The sequence below is a fragment of the Montipora capricornis genome, chromosome 6 (assembly GCF_036669925.1).
Source record: "Montipora capricornis isolate CH-2021 chromosome 6, ASM3666992v2, whole genome shotgun sequence".
Lineage (NCBI taxonomy): Eukaryota > Metazoa > Cnidaria > Anthozoa > Scleractinia > Acroporidae > Montipora > Montipora capricornis.
The window spans coordinates 1,800,251-1,823,822 of NC_090888.1; the positions used below are offsets into that span (position 1 = coordinate 1,800,251).

The window sequence follows — 23,572 nt, forward strand, 5'->3', positions numbered from 1 at the left end:
GGAAGGAGTCCATCCACACAGGTAGTACTAAGTGTGGAAGGAGTCCATCCACACAGGTAGTACTAAGTGTGGAAGGAGTCCATCCACACAGGTAGTACTAAGTGTGGAAGGAGTCCATCCACACAGGTAGTACTAAGTGTGGAAGGAGTCCATCCACACAGGTAGTACTAAGTGTGGAAGGAGTCCATCCACACAGGTAGTACTAAGTGTGGAAGGAGTCCATCCACACAGGTAGTACTAAGTGTGGAAGGAGTCCATCCACACAGGTAGTACTAAGTGTGGAAGGAGTCCATCCACACAGGTAGTACTAAGTGTGGAAGGAGTCCATCCACACAGGTAGTACTAAGTGTGGAAGGAGTCCATCCACACAAGTGGTACTAAGTGTGGAAGGAGTCCGTCCACACAAGTGGTACTAAGTGTGGATGGACTCCTTCCACACAAGTGGTACTAAGTGTGGAAGGAGTCCATCCACACAAGTGGTACTAAGTGTGGATGGACTCCTTCCACACAAGTAGCACTAGGTGTGGAAGGAGTCCATCCGCACAAGTAGCACTAGGTGTGGAAGGAGTCCATCCGCACAAGTAGCACTAAGTGTGGAAGGAGTCCATCCACACAGGTAGTACTAAGTGTGGAAGGAGTCCATCCACACAGGTAGTACTAAGTGTGGAAGGAGTCCATCCACACAGGTAGTACTAAGTGTGGAAGGAGTCCATCCACACAGGTAGTACTAAGTGTGGAAGGAGTCCATCCACACAGGTAGTACTAAGTGTGGAAGGAGTCCATCCACACAGGTAGTACTAAGTGTGGAAGGAGTCCATCCACACAGGTAGTACTAAGTGTGGAAGGAGTCCATCCACACAGGTAGTACTAAGTGTGGAAGGAGTCCATCCACACAGGTAGTACTAAGTGTGGAAGGAGTCCATCCACACAGGTAGTACTAAGTGTGGAAGGAGTCCATCCACACAGGTAGTACTAAGTGTGGAAGGAGTCCATCCACACAGGTAGTACTAAGTGTGGAAGGAGTCCATCCACACAGGTAGTACTAAGTGTGGAAGGAGTCCATCCACACAGGTAGTACTAAGTGTGGAAGGAGTCCATCCACACAGGTAGTACTAAGTGTGGAAGGAGTCCATCCACACAGGTAGTACTAAGTGTGGAAGGAGTCCATCCACACAGGTAGTACTAAGTGTGGAAGGAGTCCATCCACACAGGTAGTACTAAGTGTGGAAGGAGTCCATCCACACAGGTAGTACTAAGTGTGGAAGGAGTCCATCCACACAGGTAGTACTAAGTGTGGAAGGAGTCCATCCACACAGGTAGTACTAAGTGTGGAAGGAGTCCATCCACACAGGTAGTACTAAGTGTGGAAGGAGTCCATCCACACAGGTAGTACTAAGTGTGGAAGGAGTCCATCCACACAGGTAGTACTAAGTGTGGAAGGAGTCCATCCACACAGGTAGTACTAAGTGTGGAAGGAGTCCATCCACACAGGTAGTACTAAGTGTGGAAGGAGTCCATCCACACAGGTAGTACTAAGTGTGGAAGGAGTCCATCCACACAGGTAGTACTAAGTGTGGAAGGAGTCCATCCACACAGGTAGTACTAAGTGTGGAAGGAGTCCATCCACACAGGTAGTACTAAGTGTGGAAGGAGTCCATCCACACAGGTAGTACTAAGTGTGGAAGGAGTCCATCCACACAGGTAGTACTAAGTGTGGAAGGAGTCCATCCACACAGGTAGTACTAGGTGTGGAAGGAGTCCCTCCGCACAAGTAGCACTAGGTGTGGAAGGAGTCCATCCGCACAAGTAGCACTAGGTGTGGAAGGAGTCCATCCGCACAAGTAGCACTAAGTGTGGAAGGAGTCCATCCACACAGGTAGTACTAAGTGTGGAAGGAGTCCATCCACACAGGTAGTACTAAGTGTGGAAGGAGTCCATCCACACAGGTAGTACTAAGTGTGGAAGGAGTCCATCCACACAGGTAGTACTAAGTGTGGAAGGAGTCCATCCACACAGGTAGTACTAAGTGTGGAAGGAGTCCATCCACACAGGTAGTACTAAGTGTGGAAGGAGTCCATCCACACAGGTAGTACTAAGTGTGGAAGGAGTCCATCCACACAGGTAGTACTAAGTGTGGAAGGAGTCCATCCACACAGGTAGTACTAAGTGTGGAAGGAGTCCATCCACACAGGTAGTACTAAGTGTGGAAGGAGTCCATCCACACAGGTAGTACTAAGTGTGGAAGGAGTCCATCCACACAGGTAGTACTAAGTGTGGAAGGAGTCCATCCACACAGGTAGTACTAAGTGTGGAAGGAGTCCATCCACACAGGTAGTACTAAGTGTGGAAGGAGTCCATCCACACAGGTAGTACTAAGTGTGGAAGGAGTCCATCCACACAGGTAGTACTAAGTGTGGAAGGAGTCCATCCACACAGGTAGTACTAAGTGTGGAAGGAGTCCATCCACACAGGTAGTACTAAGTGTGGAAGGAGTCCATCCACACAGGTAGTACTAAGTGTGGAAGGAGTCCATCCACACAGGTAGTACTAAGTGTGGAAGGAGTCCATCCACACAGGTAGTACTAAGTGTGGAAGGAGTCCATCCACACAGGTAGTACTAAGTGTGGAAGGAGTCCATCCACACAGGTAGTACTAAGTGTGGAAGGAGTCCATCCACACAGGTAGTACTAAGTGTGGAAGGAGTCCATCCACACAGGTAGTACTAAGTGTGGAAGGAGTCCATCCACACAGGTAGTACTAAGTGTGGAAGGAGTCCATCCACACAGGTAGTACTAAGTGTGGAAGGAGTCCATCCGCACAAGTAGCACTAGGTGTGGAAGGAGTCCATCCGCACAAGTAGCACTAGGTGTGGAAGGAGTCCATCCGCACAAGTAGCACTAAGTGTGGAAGGAGTCCATCCACACAGGTAGTACTAAGTGTGGAAGGAGTCCATCCACACAGGTAGTACTAGGTGTGGAGGGGGTCCATCCGCACAAGTAGCACTAGGTGTGGAGGGGGTCCATCCGCACAAGTAGCACTAGGTGTGGACGGGGTCCATCCGCACAAGTAGCACTATGTGTGGAAGGAGTCCATCCACACAGGTAGTACTAAGTGTGGAAGGAGTCCATCCACACAGGTAGTACTAAGTGTGGAAGGAGTCCATCCGCACAAGTAGCACTAGGTGTGGAAGGTGTCCATCCGCACAAGTAGCACTAGGTGTGGAAGGAGTCCATCCGCACAAGTAGCACTAAGTGTGGAAGGAGTCCATCCACACAGGTAGTACTAAGTGTGGAAGGAGTCCATCCACACAGGTAGTACTAAGTGTGGAAGGAGTCCATCCACACAGGTAGTACTAAGTGTGGAAGGAGTCCATCCACACAGGTAGTACTAAGTGTGGAAGGAGTCCATCCACACAGGTAGCACTAGGTGTGGAAGGAGTCCATCCGCACAAGTAGCACTAGGTGTGGAAGGAGTCCATCCGCACAAGTAGCACTAGGTGTGGAAGGAGTCCATCCGCACAAGTAGCACTAAGTGTGGAAGGAGTCCATCCACACAGGTAGTACTAAGTGTGGAAGGAGTCCATCCACACAGGTAGTACTAAGTGTGGAAGGAGTCCATCCACACAGGTAGTACTAAGTGTGGAAGGAGTCCATCCACACAGGTAGTACTAAGTGTGGAAGGAGTCCATCCACACAGGTAGTACTAAGTGTGGAAGGAGTCCATCCACACAGGTAGTACTAAGTGTGGAAGGAGTCCATCCACACAGGTAGTACTAAGTGTGGAAGGAGTCCATCCACACAGGTAGTACTAAGTGTGGAAGGAGTCCATCCACACAGGTAGTACTAAGTGTGGAAGGAGTCCATCCACACAGGTAGTACTAAGTGTGGAAGGAGTCCATCCACACAGGTAGTACTAAGTGTGGAAGGAGTCCATCCACACAGGTAGTACTAAGTGTGGAAGGAGTCCATCCACACAGGTAGTACTAAGTGTGGAAGGAGTCCATCCACACAGGTAGTACTAAGTGTGGAAGGAGTCCATCCACACAGGTAGTACTAAGTGTGGAAGGAGTCCATCCACACAGGTAGTACTAAGTGTGGAAGGAGTCCATCCACACAGGTAGTACTAAGTGTGGAAGGAGTCCATCCACACAGGTAGTACTAAGTGTGGAAGGAGTCCATCCACACAGGTAGTACTAAGTGTGGAAGGAGTCCATCCACACAGGTAGTACTAAGTGTGGAAGGAGTCCATCCACACAGGTAGTACTAAGTGTGGAAGGAGTCCGTCCACACAAGTGGTACTAAGTGTGGATGGACTCCTTCCACACAAGTGGTACTAAGTGTGGAAGGAGTCCATCCACACAAGTGGTACTAAGTGTGGATGGACTCCTTCCACACTTAGTACTAAGTGTGGAAGGAGTCCATCCACACAGGTAGTACTAAGTGTGGAAGGAGTCCATCCACACAGGTAGTACTAAGTGTGGAAGGAGTCCATCCACACAGGTAGTACTAAGTGTGGAAGGAGTCCATCCACACAGGTAGTACTAAGTGTGGAAGGAGTCCATCCACACAGGTAGTACTAAGTGTGGAAGGAGTCCATCCACACAGGTAGTACTAAGTGTGGAAGGAGTCCATCCACACAGGTAGTACTAAGTGTGGAAGGAGTCCATCCACACAGGTAGTACTAAGTGTGGAAGGAGTCCATCCACACAGGTAGTACTAAGTGTGGAAGGAGTCCATCCACACAGGTAGTACTAAGTGTGGAAGGAGTCCATCCACACAGGTAGTACTAAGTGTGGAAGGAGTCCATCCACACAGGTAGTACTAAGTGTGGAAGGAGTCCATCCACACAGGTAGTACTAAGTGTGGAAGGAGTCCATCCACACAGGTAGTACTAAGTGTGGAAGGAGTCCATCCACACAGGTAGTACTAAGTGTGGAAGGAGTCCATCCACACAAGTGGTACTAAGTGTGGATGGACTCCTTCCACACTTAGTACTAAGTGTGGAAGGAGTCCATCCACACAAGTAGTACTAAGTGTGGAAGGAGTCCATCCACACAGGTAGTACTAAGTGTGGAAGGAGTCCATCCACACAGGTAGTACTAAGTGTGGAAGGAGTCCATCCACACAGGTAGTACTAAGTGTGGAAGGAGTCCCTCCACACAAGTGGTACTAAGTGTGGATGGAGTCCATCCACACTTAGTACTAAGTGTGGAAGGAGTCCATCCACACAAGTAGCACTAGGTGTGGAAGGAGTCCATCCGCACAAGTAGCACTAAGTGTGGAAGGAGTCCATCCACACAGGTAGTACTAAGTGTGGAAGGAGTCCATCCACACAGGTAGTACTAAGTGTGGAAGGAGTCCATCCACACAGGTAGTACTAAGTGTGGAAGGAGTCCATCCACACAGGTAGTACTAAGTGTGGAAGGAGTCCATCCGCACAAGGAGCACTAGGTGTGGAAGGAGTCCATCCGCACAAGTAGCACTAGGTGTGGAAGGAGTCCATCCGCACAAGTAGCACTATGTGTGGAAGGAGTCCATCCACACAGGTAGTACTAAGTGTGGATGGAGTCCATCCGCACAAGTAGCACTAGGTGTGGAAGGAGTCCATCCGCACAAGTAGCACTAAGTGTGGAAGGAGTCCATCCACACAGGTAGTACTAAGTGTGGAAGGAGTCCATCCACACAGGTAGTACTAAGTGTGGAAGGAGTCCATCCACACAGGTAGTACTAAGTGTGGAAGGAGTCCATCCACACAGGTAGTACTAAGTGTGGAAGGAGTCCATCCACACAGGTAGTACTAAGTGTGGAAGGAGTCCATCCACACAGGTAGTACTAAGTGTGGAAGGAGTCCATCCACACAGGTAGTACTAAGTGTGGAAGGAGTCCATCCACACAGGTAGTACTAAGTGTGGAAGGAGTCCATCCACACAGGTAGTACTAAGTGTGGAAGGAGTCCATCCACACAGGTAGTACTAAGTGTGGAAGGAGTCCATCCACACAGGTAGTACTAAGTGTGGAAGGAGTCCATCCACACAGGTAGTACTAAGTGTGGAAGGAGTCCATCCACACAGGTAGTACTAAGTGTGGAAGGAGTCCATCCACACAGGTAGTACTAAGTGTGGAAGGAGTCCATCCACACAGGTAGTACTAAGTGTGGAAGGAGTCCATCCACACAGGTAGTACTAAGTGTGGAAGGAGTCCATCCACACAGGTAGTACTAAGTGTGGAAGGAGTCCATCCACACAGGTAGTACTAAGTGTGGAAGGAGTCCATCCACACAGGTAGTACTAAGTGTGGAAGGAGTCCATCCACACAGGTAGTACTAAGTGTGGAAGGAGTCCATCCACACAGGTAGTACTAAGTGTGGAAGGAGTCCATCCACACAGGTAGTACTAAGTGTGGAAGGAGTCCATCCACACAGGTAGTACTAAGTGTGGAAGGAGTCCATCCACACAGGTAGTACTAAGTGTGGAAGGAGTCCATCCACACAGGTAGTACTAAGTGTGGAAGGAGTCCATCCGCACAAGTAGCACTAGGTGTGGAGGGGGTCCATCCGCACAAGTAGCACTAGGTGTGGAAGGCGTCCATCCACACAGGTAGTACTAAGTGTGGAAGGAGTCCATCCACACAGGTAGTACTAAGTGTGGAAGGAGTCCATCCACACAGGTAGTACTAAGTGTGGAAGGAGTCCATCCACACAGGTAGTACTAAGTGTGGAAGGAGTCCATCCACACAGGTAGTACTAAGTGTGGATGGTGTCCATCCGCACAAGTAGCACTAGGTGTGGAAGGAGTCCATCCGCACAAGTAGCACTAAGTGTGGAAGGAGTCCATCCACACAGGTAGTACTAAGTGTGGAAGGAGTCCATCCACACAGGTAGTACTAAGTGTGGAAGGAGTCCATCCACACAGGTAGTACTAAGTGTGGAAGGAGTCCATCCACACAGGTAGTACTAAGTGTGGAAGGAGTCCATCCACACAGGTAGTACTAAGTGTGGAAGGAGTCCATCCACACAGGTAGTACTAAGTGTGGAAGGAGTCCATCCACACAGGTAGTACTAAGTGTGGAAGGAGTCCATCCACACAGGTAGTACTAAGTGTGGAAGGAGTCCATCCACACAGGTAGTACTAAGTGTGGAAGGAGTCCATCCACACAGGTAGTACTAAGTGTGGAAGGAGTCCATCCACACAGGTAGTACTAAGTGTGGAGGGGGTCCATCCGCACAAGTAGTACTAGGTGTGGAGGGGGTCCATCCGCACAAGTAGTACTAGGTGTGGAAGGAGTCCATCCGCACAAGTAGCACTAGGTGTGGAAGGAGTCCATCCGCACAAGTAGTACTAGGTGTGGAAGGAGTCCATCCGCACAAGTAGCACTAGGTGTGGAAGGAGTCCATCCGCACAAGTAGCACTAGGTGTGGAAGGAGTCCATCCGCACAAGTAGCACTAGGTGTGGAAGGAGTCCATCCGCACAAGTAGCACTAAGTGTGGAAGGAGTCCATCCGCACAAGTAGCACTAAGTGTGGAAGGAGTCCATCCTCACAGGAAGTACTACGTGTGGAAGGAGTCCATCCACACAGGTAGTACTAAGTGTGGAAGGAGTCCATCCACACAGGTAGTACTAAGTGTGGAAGGAGTCCATCCACACAGGTAGTACTAAGTGTGGAAGGAGTCCATCCACACAAGTGGTACTAAGTGTGGATGGACTCCTTCCACACTTAGTACTAAGTGTGGAAGGAGTCCATCCACACAAGTAGTACTAAGTGTGGAGGGGGTCCATCCGCACAAGTAGCACTAGGTGTGGAGGGGGTCCATCCGCACAAGTAGCACTAGGTGTGGAGGGGGTCCATCCGCACAAGTAGCACTAGGTGTGGAGGGGGTCCATCCGCACAAGTAGCACTAGGTGTGGAAGGAGTCCATCCGCACAAGTAGCACTAGGTGTGGAAGGAGTCCATCCGCACAAGTAGCACTAGGTGTGGAAGGAGTCCATCCGCACAAGTAGCACTAGGTGTGGAAGGAGTCCATCCGCACAAGTAGCACTAGGTGTGGAAGGAGTCCATCCGCACAAGTAGCACTAAGTGTGGAAGGAGTCCATCCGCACAAGTAGCACTAGGTGTGGAAGGAGTCCATCCGCACAAGTAGCACTAAGTGTGGAAGGAGTCCATCCACACAGGTAGTACTAAGTGTGGAAGGAGTCCATCCACACAGGTAGTACTAAGTGTGGAAGGAGTCCATCCACACAGGTAGTACTAAGTGTGGAAGGAGTCCATCCACACAGGTAGTACTAAGTGTGGAAGGAGTCCATCCACACAGGTAGTACTAAGTGTGGAAGGAGTCCATCCACACAGGTAGTACTAAGTGTGGAAGGAGTCCATCCACACAGGTAGTACTAAGTGTGGAAGGAGTCCATCCACACAGGTAGTACTAAGTGTGGAAGGAGTCCATCCACACAGGTAGTACTAAGTGTGGAAGGAGTCCATCCACACAGGTAGTACTAAGTGTGGAAGGAGTCCATCCACACAGGTAGTACTAAGTGTGGAAGGAGTCCATCCACACAGGTAGTACTAGGTGTGGAGGGGGTCCATCCGCACAAGTAGTACTAGGTGTGGAGGGGGTCCATCCGCACAAGTAGTACTAGGTGTGGAGGGGGTCCATCCGCACAAGTAGTACTAGGTGTGGAAGGAGTCCATCCGCACAAGTAGTACTAGGTGTGGAGGGGGTCCATCCGCACAGGTAGTACTAAGTGTGGAAGGAGTCCATCCACACAGGTAGTACTAAGTGTGGAAGGAGTCCATCCACACAGGTAGTACTAAGTGTGGAAGGAGTCCATCCACACAGGTAGTACTAAGTGTGGAAGGAGTCCATCCACACAGGTAGTACTAAGTGTGGAAGGAGTCCATCCACACAGGTAGTACTAAGTGTGGAAGGAGTCCACCCACACAAGTAGTACTAAGTGTGGAAGGAGTCCATCCACACAAGTGGTACTAAGTGTGGATGGAGTCCATCCGCACAAGTAGCACTAGGTGTGGAAGGAGTCCATCCGCACAAGTAGCACTAGGTGTGGAAGGAGTCCAGCTTTTAGGGATAATTATTAAGTTGACGGGGCAAGGGTGTGTGAATAAAGTTTTAATTACTTTCTTTCTTGCTCATTCACTCACTCACTTAGTTACTGAGGTGTTTAAGACTCTCTGGTGAGTGAGTGAGTGAGTGAAAACCTATCTTCATCACAAGACGAAAAACCCTATCAAACTGAAGACTTGTGAAAAGATAAATCTTCGCTTGTTCTCATAACTGACTAAACTAAAATCTCAAAAAGATTGACGATTACATATTTTTTAATTTTGGTGATGTCACGTGAAAATTAAGAATACATTTTTGGCCGCCATTTATGCATTCGGTCCATTGCGTTACTTACTCTCTCTGTCCGAGTTGATCGGACCAAGTTGCTTAGTCTTTTGGGTTTGGAGATTGCATAAAACTGCATTTTAAAAAAGAACAAAGGAGATTGTGTCTTAAAGCACTGAGTAGGGGATGAAGTTTCCGCGGTGTTGTGGCTGTCCTCTGTGACTATGTTCTTTCCAGCAGAAGTCGCCGGCTTGGCGTAAGGTCTCTAAAAGGGCTTGTCGTGTACGAGGCCTCCTAAGCAAAAACAGCCACAAGTAAATAGGACTTCTCCAAATGCTGGGAAATGTAGATGTAGAACATGAAACAACTCAACCAACCTCTAGGGACACCAATAACAATAGAGAAATGTACGACTTCTGGTGGACGAACAAAAGAAGCCAATGAGAAATATTTTGTTTTCGTCCACTTGTAAATAGCGTTCAAACATCAGAAAGAACAAAAAGAACTTCCCATGGCAGTTCCTGAACTGAAAAGCACCATTTATCTGCTCCCTGAGGTGGCTTGGCCAATCATAAAGCAGAACGTAGCTAATTGCAATGCTCTGAGTTGACCTCTGATAAGCTTGGCTAATGTCACGATTACTGTGAGTATTTTCTTTCTTTTGTGAGTTTGCCCTTCAGACTGTTGGTTACGAAGTTGATTAAGTTATAATCTTTCTGTTTCTCTGTTTATAATTTGAAACGTCTGTGAACTCACATCTAATTATATTTTACCCCGAGGGGAGTCATTTACTGTGTAACCGCATCCCAATGGTAACACGAAACCTGAGCTTATCCAAACCTAATTCATTTACCCTCCGGAAGGCCCCGGACCCAAGGTGTGTGTAACCACAACTGTGGAAAAGGAAAGTACCAAGAAGGAGTCTTGTTGTTTTATTTGGGGTCACGCTCTATTGCATCACCGGATAATATTTTATTGAGAGGCGCTTGCCGCTTCTAATGCATGAGTCAACGGACTTCCATCAAATTGTAATTACACAAGATTTAGTAACAAGGAAATGATGATACATCCACATCACGTAGTTCTCTATTCAATTGTTTTTTGTGCACTTTTGACCTTCCCTGAGAAACAAATGACCGTTTCTCTCTTTTTTAAAATTTACGTTATCCTGCCTTGCTCATTTGTGGTCTGGCTAACAACCCTGAATCGGGAGAAGTCAAACAAATTTAGAACAAAAGAAATGAAGTATAATAAACTTCGACACTCCAGCTGGTTTGAATTTTCCACATTTAAGAAAACAGAATGTGCCTGACAGCTCGTGCGAATTGTTTGCGAACAAAATATGTAACACCTAAAATCAGTTTGGACATGCAAGGGCTAAAATTAAAAGTATTAGTTAATTTTTCATTTCCAGTGAACTACACAAATAATAGTTGGTCAAAAAAAAAGTGTTCGAGCGTCCATTAATTAATGAGCACATCACTTCATTATTCGCCTTGTATTCCTTCTGTCATGCATGACTGGACACTTTAAAAGGAAACCTAAAAATATCGTGCTACTTTTTCAATCAATTTGGACCACAGCCAAAACATTAGCGGCTTACAGAGCAAGTGGCATCGTGCTTTTTCCGCCTGTTGCGGTTTGTCAGAGAAGTTACATTGGTTTTGGGTTTACGAGACCTAATTAACTAAAAATCGATCCCTTCAACAGTAGCTCAGAAAGAATGTGACTACCAGCCTACGCCCGTTCCTGGTATTCTTTTTGACCGGGTAGAACACGTGAGAACTCGAGGAAACTTCCTCTCGCGAGGACTGTACATTGCAAGACCTCAACTGTTCTGGCAGCCTTTTACAACTGACTTTCTAGAGACTTTTGGTCCAAATCTTCGTTAGTAGTGCCTTGTTCGACCTCCGCGGTGGTATTGGTTTGGTCTTCATCATAACTTGACTACCAGTAGGAGATAAAATAAAACAGCACGTTGAGAGCTATGGAGACAACGGAGAGAAAAAGAAAAAGAAGTTATTAATTGTTTCTCGTTATTTTCCAGAACAAGGAACGAAATCACTCCAACAAGCTAAAATTTTGAATTACAAGTCTCTACTGCTGGCCCAAAGCAAATAATCAAGGGCTTCTTGCTTGCTAGAATCATGGCTAACTTATGAATGATTAGAAATTGAACCAAACAGTGAGCAGAGTTGAGCATGCAAAGTCATTAGGTGTGATTACTGCCAATATGTTTTCTTGGTCCAACCACATTAGCGAAGTGTGTAGAGAGGAATCTTCGGCATTAGGTACGCAGAGGGCTCTTAGGTCCCTCATCTCTGTATCCACTGCAATACCAACTTATACAGCCTTGATTCGATCGCATTTCGACCACTGTGACCTCGTCTAGGATGGCTTGAGTGATCCATTACAACTGAGTGACATTCTACGAAAATTACAACACCGTCCAGCTAGGGTACGTAATATTACGAGCAAATTATGAAGTACTGATAGAGCTTGTTTTGATTATCAAAACACTAATATGGCACCACCTAACAGTGACAAGAGAGAAGTAAAAAGCAGCTGAAATGATGATATTCAAGAGCATCAACGTGTTTGCTCCGGTGCAATATATAGACCATATTCGTATTCTCAGTATTGGACTGGAGCTATCTTGTAATAGAGGGTGATGCGGGGAAATCCTTTCAAATGCAAATACTTTTTAATATATTCCCCCGCATTGGCCTCCATTGTAAGCTACAACAGTTCCAGTCCAATACTGAGAATACAAATATGGTCTATTGCAGGTCCTACTGTTAGTGGTGGTTGTGGTATAGGTTGTGGTAGAGGTGGTTAGGGTGTTAGGATTAGGGTAGTGGCAGTGGTGGGAACAGTAGTGGAAGCGACAGTGGAAGTGGTGGCGGTACTAGTAGTAGTGGTAGTGGTAGTGGCACTGGCAGTGGTAGCATTTGTTATTTAAAGGCCCTGAATATTGGTCCAGCCGAGGTTAAACCCGCGACCTTAACCAACTGTGCAATTCGATCGGGCTATGACTTAACAAGTTCATATGAAATCAATTTTTGAATATACATTTCACCTTTCATGGTGCATCCAAACAAGGTTATTATCAGTGAGAGTTTCCAGATGTCATATATTTGGCATCGACCGCGCTTTCCACAGGCAATTTACATCAAACATCCATCCCAACAGAAGAAGTGCTGGCAGAAGACCAAGCGAGCGCTGGAAAATGAACTGAAATCCAAGGGAATATGATCGTTGATTATGTGGTACACATCTACAAAGCAAAAAAAAAAAAGAGAAACGATGCACAGGAATGGTAAGGGCTTCAGTAAATTAAGGCGCTGAAATACATGCGAATTCTCCGAGATCAATTCACACTCTTAAATTGGGATTAGTCGTTGGTACTCTGAAATTCAGCTCTACAACGCGGCTGCATTATTGTGCAACACGGGAGTTTCAGGCTTTCAGACTTTTAAGCTCTTGTTTTGCATAATATAATAAGCTGCGTTTACACGCTGAAATTTTAAGGTAGTGAGTCAATGACGTCACTTTACCTTAGATCCAAACTTTTGAGATTCAATCGGTCAGTTTGGAACGTAGGTAATGGCGGACCGTGGAATCCAAAACTTCACTTCAAGTAAACAGCCCTGGATAAAAATCAAAGCTCAAAATCTTGCCAGTCAAGCATTAAGCAATCACACTTTCAAAGTTTGAAGGAAAAAAAAGTTTGATGTTCACTGTTAATAAACAATTCTTTTTAAATTTTGCCAACCACATAACAAAAGAACCTTTGTTTCGACAGCCAATAGATCTCTGGTTGGCACATTAATGACAATAGGTGACGTAACGGTGAGTATCGCTCCTACTAAAAACTCTGCTTCCCATTCTTTTGTTTCTTGTCAGAAAGGCTACTACTTCATCTGTAGGTTATAAATGTTTCCACCGTCAAATATGATTCAATTTATCTCTGATTCAACTTTATATTGTCTTCTTTACCGGTATATGGAATTGCGGTTCTCTTGACTCTAAACGAGAACGTAATTTTATAACCCAGAAGTCTCGTTCTGCGATGGAAGGCGGCCCATCAGTTTACGGTATTGTCTAGTTTTAGAACGGCTACTGCTAGGTCTTAGGGAGTTGAAGATCTACGACCGCGACGTCCACGAAAACGTCACCTCAAAATATAACTTTGCACTATTCTAAGTGTCTCGCGGTTTGACCATCTCGTTCGCATTGTAAAATATGGGCGAAGTATCCTAAAAACAAATTGGTACGAGCGCTTTAGAGAAAAAATAGAGAATAAAAGTTTCACATTTGGACGCTCAAGTTGTCATTAAAACCTCAACTTTAATGATTTTGTCGCACGATTATGTGCTTTATCAATAAAGGGCAAAATTACTGAGCGCTGATTGGCTGAGACAGAGGGCATTTTTGGTAATCGAGGGAAATTTTGGTAATCAAGAGTAATTTTGCCCTTTATTGATAAACAAGTAATCGCATGAGTCCTCGTACTACTAAGGATTAATTGCACTTGTGTTTTGGAAATTTTGGAAATTTCCAAAACACTCGTGCAATTAATCCTGAATAGTACTCGGCCTCATGTGATTACCTAAACAAATTGCGGGAAGAAAACGTAGCGGGATTGTGTTCCGCGCACGATTTTGCACTTAGCACGTGTAATCCCTCGTGAAGCTACTCAATTGGTTGCGGACCAGTCAGGAAAGTCGCAATCATTAGGGCAATCAGATTGGGCATTATTTGGAAGGACCTAGATTCTAAATTTAGATAATGACGTAAACCAAGACATCTCTTGCGTTAACTGATCGGTCAAGGCCAAATGAGAGAGATCGATACTCGTTCTGGGTTATCAACTTCTGACGAGAATGATCATCGCTCTCATCGCCAGTACCTTGAGCAACTGCACGAAAAAAAAATAAAATAAAAAAAATCAAAGCTTGACCGGAACAACTGCGATGATGATTCTCGCATAGATTCTCATGCCTTATTGTTATTTTTCATCTTTTGATTAACAGGAGACGGAGAGGCATACTGTTTCATATCCAAACCCAACGCTGTTCTTTATTTCTTTGTTGCGCCAATTGCATTGATAATGCTCTTTAATACATTTGCATTGGTGCATACCGTGTTGCACATTGTAAAAACAAGGAAGGTAAGACTCAGCTATTACATACGGATTTATCGGATTTTTGTATAGCATTGGGATCGATGTACTGGCTAAATGGTTAATCTCTGAGGGCTTCAATTTAGGATGGCACACTCGCCAAATGAGTAAACATCGATCCTCACCTCGACTACTGAGGGATGATCGCTGCCTAACCACACATAAACGAGTCTTATGCTAGCGCTACAAGGCTGTGACCGACAGACGGACAGCTGAGTGCCTCATTGAAAACTATAAAACGGGAATACTTAGCCACATGCCAATAATCACCAATAAATTAACTGTCTGACTGCTGAAAGGCCAACTGATTTTCGGAATGCAGCTCATCAGTGAATTATAAGTTAACTGCATGCTATACTAAATGGAAGCCTTTGTTTCTGAGTGCAAAACAATAAGGGATAGCTCTAATAGTTGCAAAAATAAGAGGATTGCTGAAACATTCACAAATTCCATTTTAACCATTTTAAAAAAAAATCACAATTTGCATGCAGAGGAATTTGCGTAATCATCATCATCATCATCATCATCAGTCCTTTTTGCGCCATGGGATGCATAAGGCCTCGCGTAATATAGCCTTTAAAACCCTTCCTTGATTCGTAACCAACAGCAAACTGGCAAAAATTGCCAACTCGTCTTATTTCCAGAGAACACCGAAAGTGACCCAGCAGAGGAATAGCACCGAAGTAGCCTTGATTTGCGTTAAAATGACGTCAGTCATGGGAGTGACATGGATTCTTGGAATCGCTGCCAACGTTCAAGCCTTGTCATTTCTGTGTAACCCGTATGTCCTTCTAAACAGCCTTTAAGGTATTGTGCTCTTTCTTTGTTTTATTTCCTTTATTGTTTGTACCTTTTTTGCTTATCCTGTCATGACACAGTTATAACATCAGCCTACAATAGGGTCTTGGGGGAGGACGCATGCAGCTCTTACAATATGGCTCTCGCAAAAGGGAAATATTTGTTCATATTTTTCTCCTAATTTGCATCGTTTTCTAATCTAAAACTAGCACTGAAATTTGAAAATTTATTGCATAATGAGCTATCTCTGAAACTTTAAGCGCCATTTACCAAATAATGTCAGTGTAATGTCTGAGTAATTCCGCTTCGAAAGTTCGAAATTTTACAAAGCATGTATGGGCTTATGAGGGAGTTTAAGCATGCGACGTTTTTGAGCCGCGGACGGCAACCGGAAATGATCATTTTGCATGCCAGGACAGTAGTGTCTCCCAGATTTTCAACCTAATCATCTCTAATCGAGGAAAGAGTCTTAGTTGAAAAGGAAACCAGCTCGCTTCCGGTTGCCGTCCGAGGCTCAAAAACGTCGCATGCTTAAACTCCCTATAAACCTACAATAACTCGCACGTTATCAAAGCCAAAAGGCTTAAAATTGGAAATTTAAAAACGTTTAACACGTTCTTTCACCTTTTGGAGTCAACTTGTGAGTAGCATGATACCTTCCGTCAGCAAACATGTATGTAAATGAGACAAAATGCAAAGAATTACTTCAGCAAAGATTCGCCCATCGATTCAGGAAACAATGGGGCACAAAAGTACAGAGCAGAAACAATGGGGCCTAACCCTAAACGCATTAGAGTCATGCTCCATGCTGCTCCAATGAAATTAGAGGTGATTAAAGACCTGAGGGGCATCTATAATATCTGAATCTGGCTTCTCCTATTAAGTGGGGTGATCATGAGGGCTGGAGCATGTAAGATGAGACGTTCATTGATTGTTAAGCCGAAGGGAGAAAACAAGGCTGTGAAAAGATTTAGGGTCGGATACACTTGAGCATACTCTCCCTCTTGTTCCCATGCACCCCCTAAATGACGGCCATTCTGTGAATTCTGTCAGGGAAGAGAACACTAAGTGATTTTGAAAAGTCTGAAATTAACTTCCCCTCATTATCAAGAGGGATGAGGGATGGAGCATGAAAGATGTGGGGCTCGTTGATTGTTAAGCCGAAGGGAGAAAGCATACGAGGCTACGAGGAGCCCCCTAATTTCCTCCACCTAAATAACCGTCGCTCCCTAACGGCACTATAAAAAGAAAAGACAAAGCAATTTTGAAAAGTCCATAATTAACTTCTTTCTCATATAAACCGCGCTCAAATTTTATAATCTAACTATATTTGAGGATCTTTCAGCTTGCAAGATTATCTTTTTTAACATAATTGAACCAAGTTAACTGTCATCATTTTTTGACTGTCCAAGGCTCCGTTTTATATCCTTCTAATTAAATGAGACTTATTCTTTATAATCACCAGTCCGGTAATTTACTTGCTATTTTTTTTATTAAACACCAATGAAATACCAAGAGAGCTTTCGCGCGAAAACATGATATCTTCACACGTAAAAATATCGCTGTTGTTATGGTTACATACAAAAAAGTCGTGCCTTCCCGATGCCTTTCGTGAAATGTTTTGGTATTTCATTGGTGTTTATATCATAAATAGAGTATTACATGGCCACATTCTCTTCCCTTGTTGATAAATATTGCACTCGCTCGCTGCGCTCACTCGTAAGATATTTTTCAACACTCGAGAAGACATTTTTTTTTTTTATCTCCGCGCAACCATGTTGTATGCTCTATTTGTTACATCATGTTAAGTTTTGGACCTCCCACAGTATATCGTCAATCCAACAGCTTTTCATTGTATGATATGGTCACCAGTGTGCATGCTAAAAGGATACTCCTTTCGGGGTATGACTTGATCTTACTGAAAGCTTCGATCTTTGCTTTATTATAAGACGAGCCGTTCTGTCCAAGCTTCAAAAGTGTCTGATCATCATCGTTATCAACAACCAGTGCTTAAACCGTGAAGCGTGTCACAGATTGGTTCTCCTTCTAAGATTTTGAGCAATAAATAATCTAACCTCGCTTGCCAGTCCAATCGCAGCTTCAGTAAAATATTAAGGTTGTTACATACCACCCCAAAGTTTTAAGCGGTGGGCTCAGGCCAACTGCCTTATCTCAAGTTTAGGGTTGTCCATCCCGCTTTGAGGTAGACAGTCGGCTCAAATGACATTACACTTGAAGTGTGCATACAGAATTCTACCGTTAAATCTAAGAGGCTATGGTTTTCAAGTAGTAAACATTCAGGTGTAACAGTTCTTGGCATTTCGTTCGTCCACTGAATTTAGTGGTTTTATTTGTTCCTTGTTCACAGGTCTGTTCATCTTCCTATCGTTTGCTGCCAGTAGGAGATCCCTGGAGCTATATAGAGCCAAAATAGCCATCTTTAGGAACCGGAGGGTGCTCCCCGAATGCAGCGAAGAATACAGAGACGGACAAAGGACAAGATCGTAAACACTCGGTCGGGAAAAACCTGGAGTCCTGACGTTCAAGACTGCGAAGAGGCACCTCTGTAAAGGCGAGACTTAAATACATTTGCCATGCCATATCATACAATAATCTTTATTTAACAAAGAAAAACACAGTGATAGTACAGTTCAGTTTTCTAATTTATTCCTTTAACAAGAACGAGATTAGAAAGCAGTGGGCAGTAGTAGCGTTATGTGATGTGACAGGAAATTTACTAAATCAGTTAAATTGAGTTCCAGGGAAATTAAAGAGTTTCTTTAACCCTAATAGAGTGTTTTCACTCACGTGTTTTTCCACCGAAAACAAAAGAAAAAGCTTGCATGATAATGGAGCTCAATTCCTGGAGGATTAGTTGGGGACACCAACATGGCCGCCGTGACGTCACGTGAAAACACTCTATAAGCAAAATAGCGCGATAAAATAATGTCAACTATAAACGACGAAGTAGTTTAAAGAAACCAGAACGGTTACGGCAACGCCTGCACAACTTAAGCGGTAGTCTTCATAACAACGACGTGAAATCGTAAAATTGAGGTTTTATAGGGAACCCCCACTCTTGCTACAGAATAATTATAAGCTAAAACAGAACGAAATTATGTTAACAAACAAATTTGTTCGATTTTTTTTTTTAAAACAGTGTTTATACAGAGAAAAATGAATTTTAAAATCGCTTATTTTCACTTTCAAATTTCGTGGTCGCAGCCATCTTCAATGATTGTTACGTGTTACGGTTGCCCTATTGCTCTGACACAAAAAGCTTTTGTCTAATAACAATGGGGCAACAAGTCACAATTATTCAAGATCACGGAGCTCGCGAAATTTGTAAACCAAAGAAGTCGATTCTAAAACTTATTTCTTTCGGATAGAAACACTTTCTTTGAAAATACTTTAGACTGTCTTGACTGTAACAGTTTTCTCCTGTGATTTCTGTACCTTCAGGTCTATACTCCTTTTACTTGAAGTTACTTTTCAGGATAGGACTAAATAATTATGACCTCGAAACATTGACTAAAATATACCCAGCATCCTGCTGACAACTTAGTAAATGTTATAACTTTTTGCCGGACCCGAACATTTTCTGCCAGAAAAAAAAAAAGCTTAGTTTCAGGAAGCTTTGGAAAACTAAAGAAGAGGATATGTACTGAGAAAAAAAAAATCAAGATCCATTAAGTAACGGAAGGATCGCACCGGACTATAGTGCATGGTATGTGAGTAGACGTTTTAAGAAAAAAATAAATTAAATTTAAGGTTTCAAGCTTTTTCAGCATACTACATCGACTCTGCTCTGACCTTGCAGGGACCATGACAAAGTCAAAACAAAATCCATGACAAAAAAGGAAAAATCATACTCGTCAATAACTGTTGCTATCTTTCACAGCAGATGCTCATGACCCTTAAGCGTTTAACTCTGGTTCAGAGCTGGAGTTTTTTGAGTTTAAAAATTCCCTTCTTTAGATGTAACGTAGCTCGCGCATTTTCCCGCGCGTGCACCTTCGACCTTATTTTTGTCCATATTTGGGCATAAAATTGGTTTCCTTATTTTCCCAGCTTTGTTCCAACGAAAAGAGTTGCAAGTTATATGCCTCATATGCTACTGCTTCCATTGGCGGAAACATACATAACCGTCATCTTAGTATTCTTTTGCTTCTTTGCAAATTGGCCATTTAAACGTAAAATTTAAAAGAAAAGGGCCAATTTGTAATCAAACAAAAGAACACTAAAATGCCGGCCATTTTGGAATAAGGTGTACAGATACGAGTTCCAAGCGTAGGCGTCGTTGACAACCGGCAGGTGCTAAATGATCGTGTTGATATCTCTGATATAAAAAGCCTTTATCATCAAACCTGTAAAATCAAAAGTCTAACGGCCTTTGATGATACAGTCATTTGTTCTCTGCTTTAGCGGATGTCGTTGAACTAAAGCAGAGAATAAATGACCTTATTATATCTCTCAGATAGTATGCACGCTGTGATTGGCTAACTTAGCGGGCCATATTCCACAGTACGTACGGCCCACTGTACAACCCGTTGAATTTAGATTTTCAATAAAACACTATTTAACTAGCTTTTCATGTCGTGTCTGTTACATAAACTTTTGAAACTGTTTGAGTCTTGCAAACAACTATCTCAAACAGCCATGAAATTTTAGGCTTTCGGATTTTGACACGGCAGTCTTTGATCTTTGTGGCAGTTGAATTTTCCTCTTGACTTCGACTAGTTTCCTTGCCCGCGCACCGGATTAATCTCATAGATATAATAAATATCTTACCAGCCTCTTTTTCTCGGTCCGTACTGTAAGTTACGGATTCCACAGTTGTTGCACGCTCCGGATGTTTTGCTGCGGTTGTTGACGGAAAAGTCTAAATATACAACAAAGCACTCATGTCTGGTTCCTCGGGAAACTAGTTAGTTTTGTTTTCCCTCGAGTCTCGGGAAAACAAAACTAACTGTTTCCCTCGGGACCATGCGTTAAATGTATGGTAACGTATGCGACAGATAATGACTATGTCTTCTGCAACAAAAATGGATTTAAAGGTGGGCACGGAAGTATATTGAAGAAAGTAAAGCTCCTCACTGTCAACCTTAAACACAACGCAAGACATCATACTCTCCCTTTTATATTGAAAATCAATAGTCCTTATTGAAGTCGAGCCTGCAGGCACATTTTCTTTTGTTTAAAACTACATTCAAAAGAGTCTGACACACAAGGCGATAAGTTGCTGCTGCCCGTCGCGGGGACAAGTCTCCGCAACAATTCGCCTTGTGTGACACGCTTAATGTTATGAAAATCATTGTCGTTGCGGCAGAATTTTGTCGCCGCGATCAGTCGCACGAATTCAAACCAGTTTGAATTCGTGCGACTTATCGCAGCGACAAAATTAGCGAAAGCAGTTTTGTCGCATGGTGTGTACACTTGCGGCAACAAGTCGCTGCGACAAAATATAAATGAACCAACGAGAGAGCGTCATATGGTCCTCCATATTGAATTAGAAAACTAGTTCACATTCCCTTTCATTCGCCTGTGCACCGAACAGGCGTGGTGTCGCAGCGACGAGTTTTGCAAGTAGTAAATACGGAGCAACTTGTCGCAGAGACCTGCCGCTGCGACTTGTCGCCTAGTGTGTCCCGGCCTTAAGGGTCAATTCAATTCAAAATGACACCTTGGCCTCGTTCATGTGGCAAAACCGCTGATAACTCCGATAAGGGCTATTGGCACTGCTGAGGGCTCACTTTGTAATTGATGACAAGGAGGCACTACAAAGGAGTCCCTAATGTTACACCAAATACCTAAAGAACTCTGCACAAAAAAAACAGACAAAAAGGAGCAGAGGCAAGTCATTAGGGAGCTTTAGCAACGACGACGGATACGGGAACGAGAACGTGATCTCAAAACAGAAATTCTCATTATTGTAATCACTTCACGACTATTCCAAGTTTTGTTAATGTGAGAAAGGTATGGCAATCCCTCAGGAATGAAAACGTTATAAGCGGTGCTTTATTTAGGAGTTAAAATGAAAATTTATCTTCAAATGCTGACGTCCTTCAGAGAACCTCAAATTTGGTCATTCACGTTGTTGTTTTGCTGACGACGGCAAAGAAATGGACAAAAATGAAAAATGCACGTGCAAAGCTTGCAAAGCTATTGTCTTTGGCACTAAATATGCAAATTTCTGACGTTCTCGTTGATGTCGCCGTTGTCGTTGCTAAAGCTCTGGGGTGCTCCCTATTGGATAAAGGTTGAAAAGGCTTTTGAGCATAATTATGATAATGATGTGCACGTGTGCACAGTGTACTAATCGATGTCCTGCCTTTTGACAAAAACCCGCAGCGGTGGTATCTCCTGTTTGCGATAATGTGGAAGCTGAAGTCAAAACTAACGGTTAAAGCGCGCGATATTTCAACCGAAATTCGGTTATTATCAAGCTTATAAATGAGAATAAAACAATTTCGCATAAGTATGATTATAAAACAAAGAAGAAAAAGTATGTAAAGTATGAAAATGTAAAAAGGGGGTGTTAAAAAACATGCAAGAATAACAATAAAAAATGATTACAAAACTTTCGTACGAATTGAGTCTAACTGTACATTTTATAAATGAGACAATCAGACTTGTTCCTGCACTTTTTTAAGATTGTAAAATTCTTAGTAAGATCATTGGGCACACAAGAATGTTTCACACGGAAATGTTTTCCAATGGAGCAAAACGCATTCCTGTGCTCGTCTCAGGGGTGGATCCAGAGTAGTTCAAGTGACTTCCAGAAATCACGCAAAATGTTTTCAAACCTCTCTTTGTTCTTTTTCTAGTCAGGCCCGTAGGGAGGGGTGGGGGGGGCGGGTGCGATGGGTGCGCACCCCCCCCCCCCCCCAATTCACTGATTGCATAGTAAAAATTAAATAAATATACCAAAAAAGATTCCATGTTTGATCAGTAGCCCGGGACGGAGATTTTAACAATATTTAGTCAATAGATGACTATTTCAACTTTTATTTCGGCCATGTCTAGGAAAAAATTGTTTCCCGGTTGCATGTTACATGCAGCACAAAAGAATTGTTTAGCCGTTGTACGGAAAACTACTCAGCGACACTGCGGCCACAATCTTTCTCAGTTTTGCGACAGTTTTTTCCACGTAGTTCACGAGAAATGGGCCGAAAAGAGCAAGAAGACAGAAAGAGAAAGGCCGCAGCCAAATCTTCTGCTCTAAATGTTCAGCCTTCTATGCCAAGAGCTGTGGGGCGCCAGACCAATCGTGAGAACGCCCCAGCTACCAATCCTGAGGAGTATTATCGAAGGAACGTGGCTATGCCACTAATTAACCACATCAACGTCCAACTGGATGGGCAGTTTTCTGGTAATGAGTTGAAAGGTATAACTGTTGTCTCTTTGAGTAAAATTTTACACATTGCTGTTCAGGTTTTTGTGGTAAAAGGAGCAATAACATTAACGTTTCTTTTTTTAAGTCTTTAATTCATGTCGGATTTAAAGGGTGTCAATTGTTATTCTTTTCCTATAAACAGATTTGTCTATACTGGCATCTAGTCTTCTTGGTCTGGTGCCTTCAGTCCTGTGTGAGAGAGATCTTCCGAACGTGGATGACCTCATCGAGGTATACAAAGATGATCTTCCGTCCGCTGAGTTATTAGACCAAGAACTGCTTCGCTGGAAGATCAGGTAGAAATGTATTCTTAGTACGTGCAATACTTAATTTGTACTGGTGTACAATTTGTAATCAAATTTGTTTCTTAATTTAGATACAGCTCAAAACCAAACGAGGAGAGACCCAGCACCGCTGCGAAAGCCTTGAAGGAGTGTGATGAAGACATGTATCCCAATCTTTACGTCCTGCTAAAGATTTGCTGTACCATCCCAGCCACTAGCTGTGAATGCGAACGAAGCGCAAGTGCTCTTAGACGGCTACACACTTTTAACAGAGCCAGTATGACACAAGAGAGGCTCTCTTCTCTGGCCCTTATGCACATCCACTATCTGACAGACATTGATCTGGACATAGTAGTTGATCTGTTTGCCAAGATGCACCCAAGGAGGCTTGAGCTTGGCACACTTCTGAAAGATCGTGATGATCAGCAGCCAGCCGAGTGAACAATACGGATTTACAACTTTATTTCTATTTTTGTTATTTTTAAATAGTGACATTGGCATTGTTATTCTCTACATTGTAAAATACATACGTAAAGCATTCTCTTTGCCAAAAAAAATCAATTTTGAAG

General features: G+C 43.8%; 1 protein-coding gene and 1 pseudogene across 2 annotated transcripts in view; one reads left to right on the forward strand and one right to left on the reverse strand.

Moving 5' to 3' along the window:
• LOC138051265 (uncharacterized) overlaps positions 1-23,572 on the reverse strand; it is a 290,582-nt gene that overhangs the window by 55,409 nt on the left and 211,601 nt on the right. The gene's annotated exons all lie outside the window — the stretch shown is intronic.
• Positions 22,488-23,344, forward strand: LOC138050808 (52 kDa repressor of the inhibitor of the protein kinase-like; annotated as a pseudogene).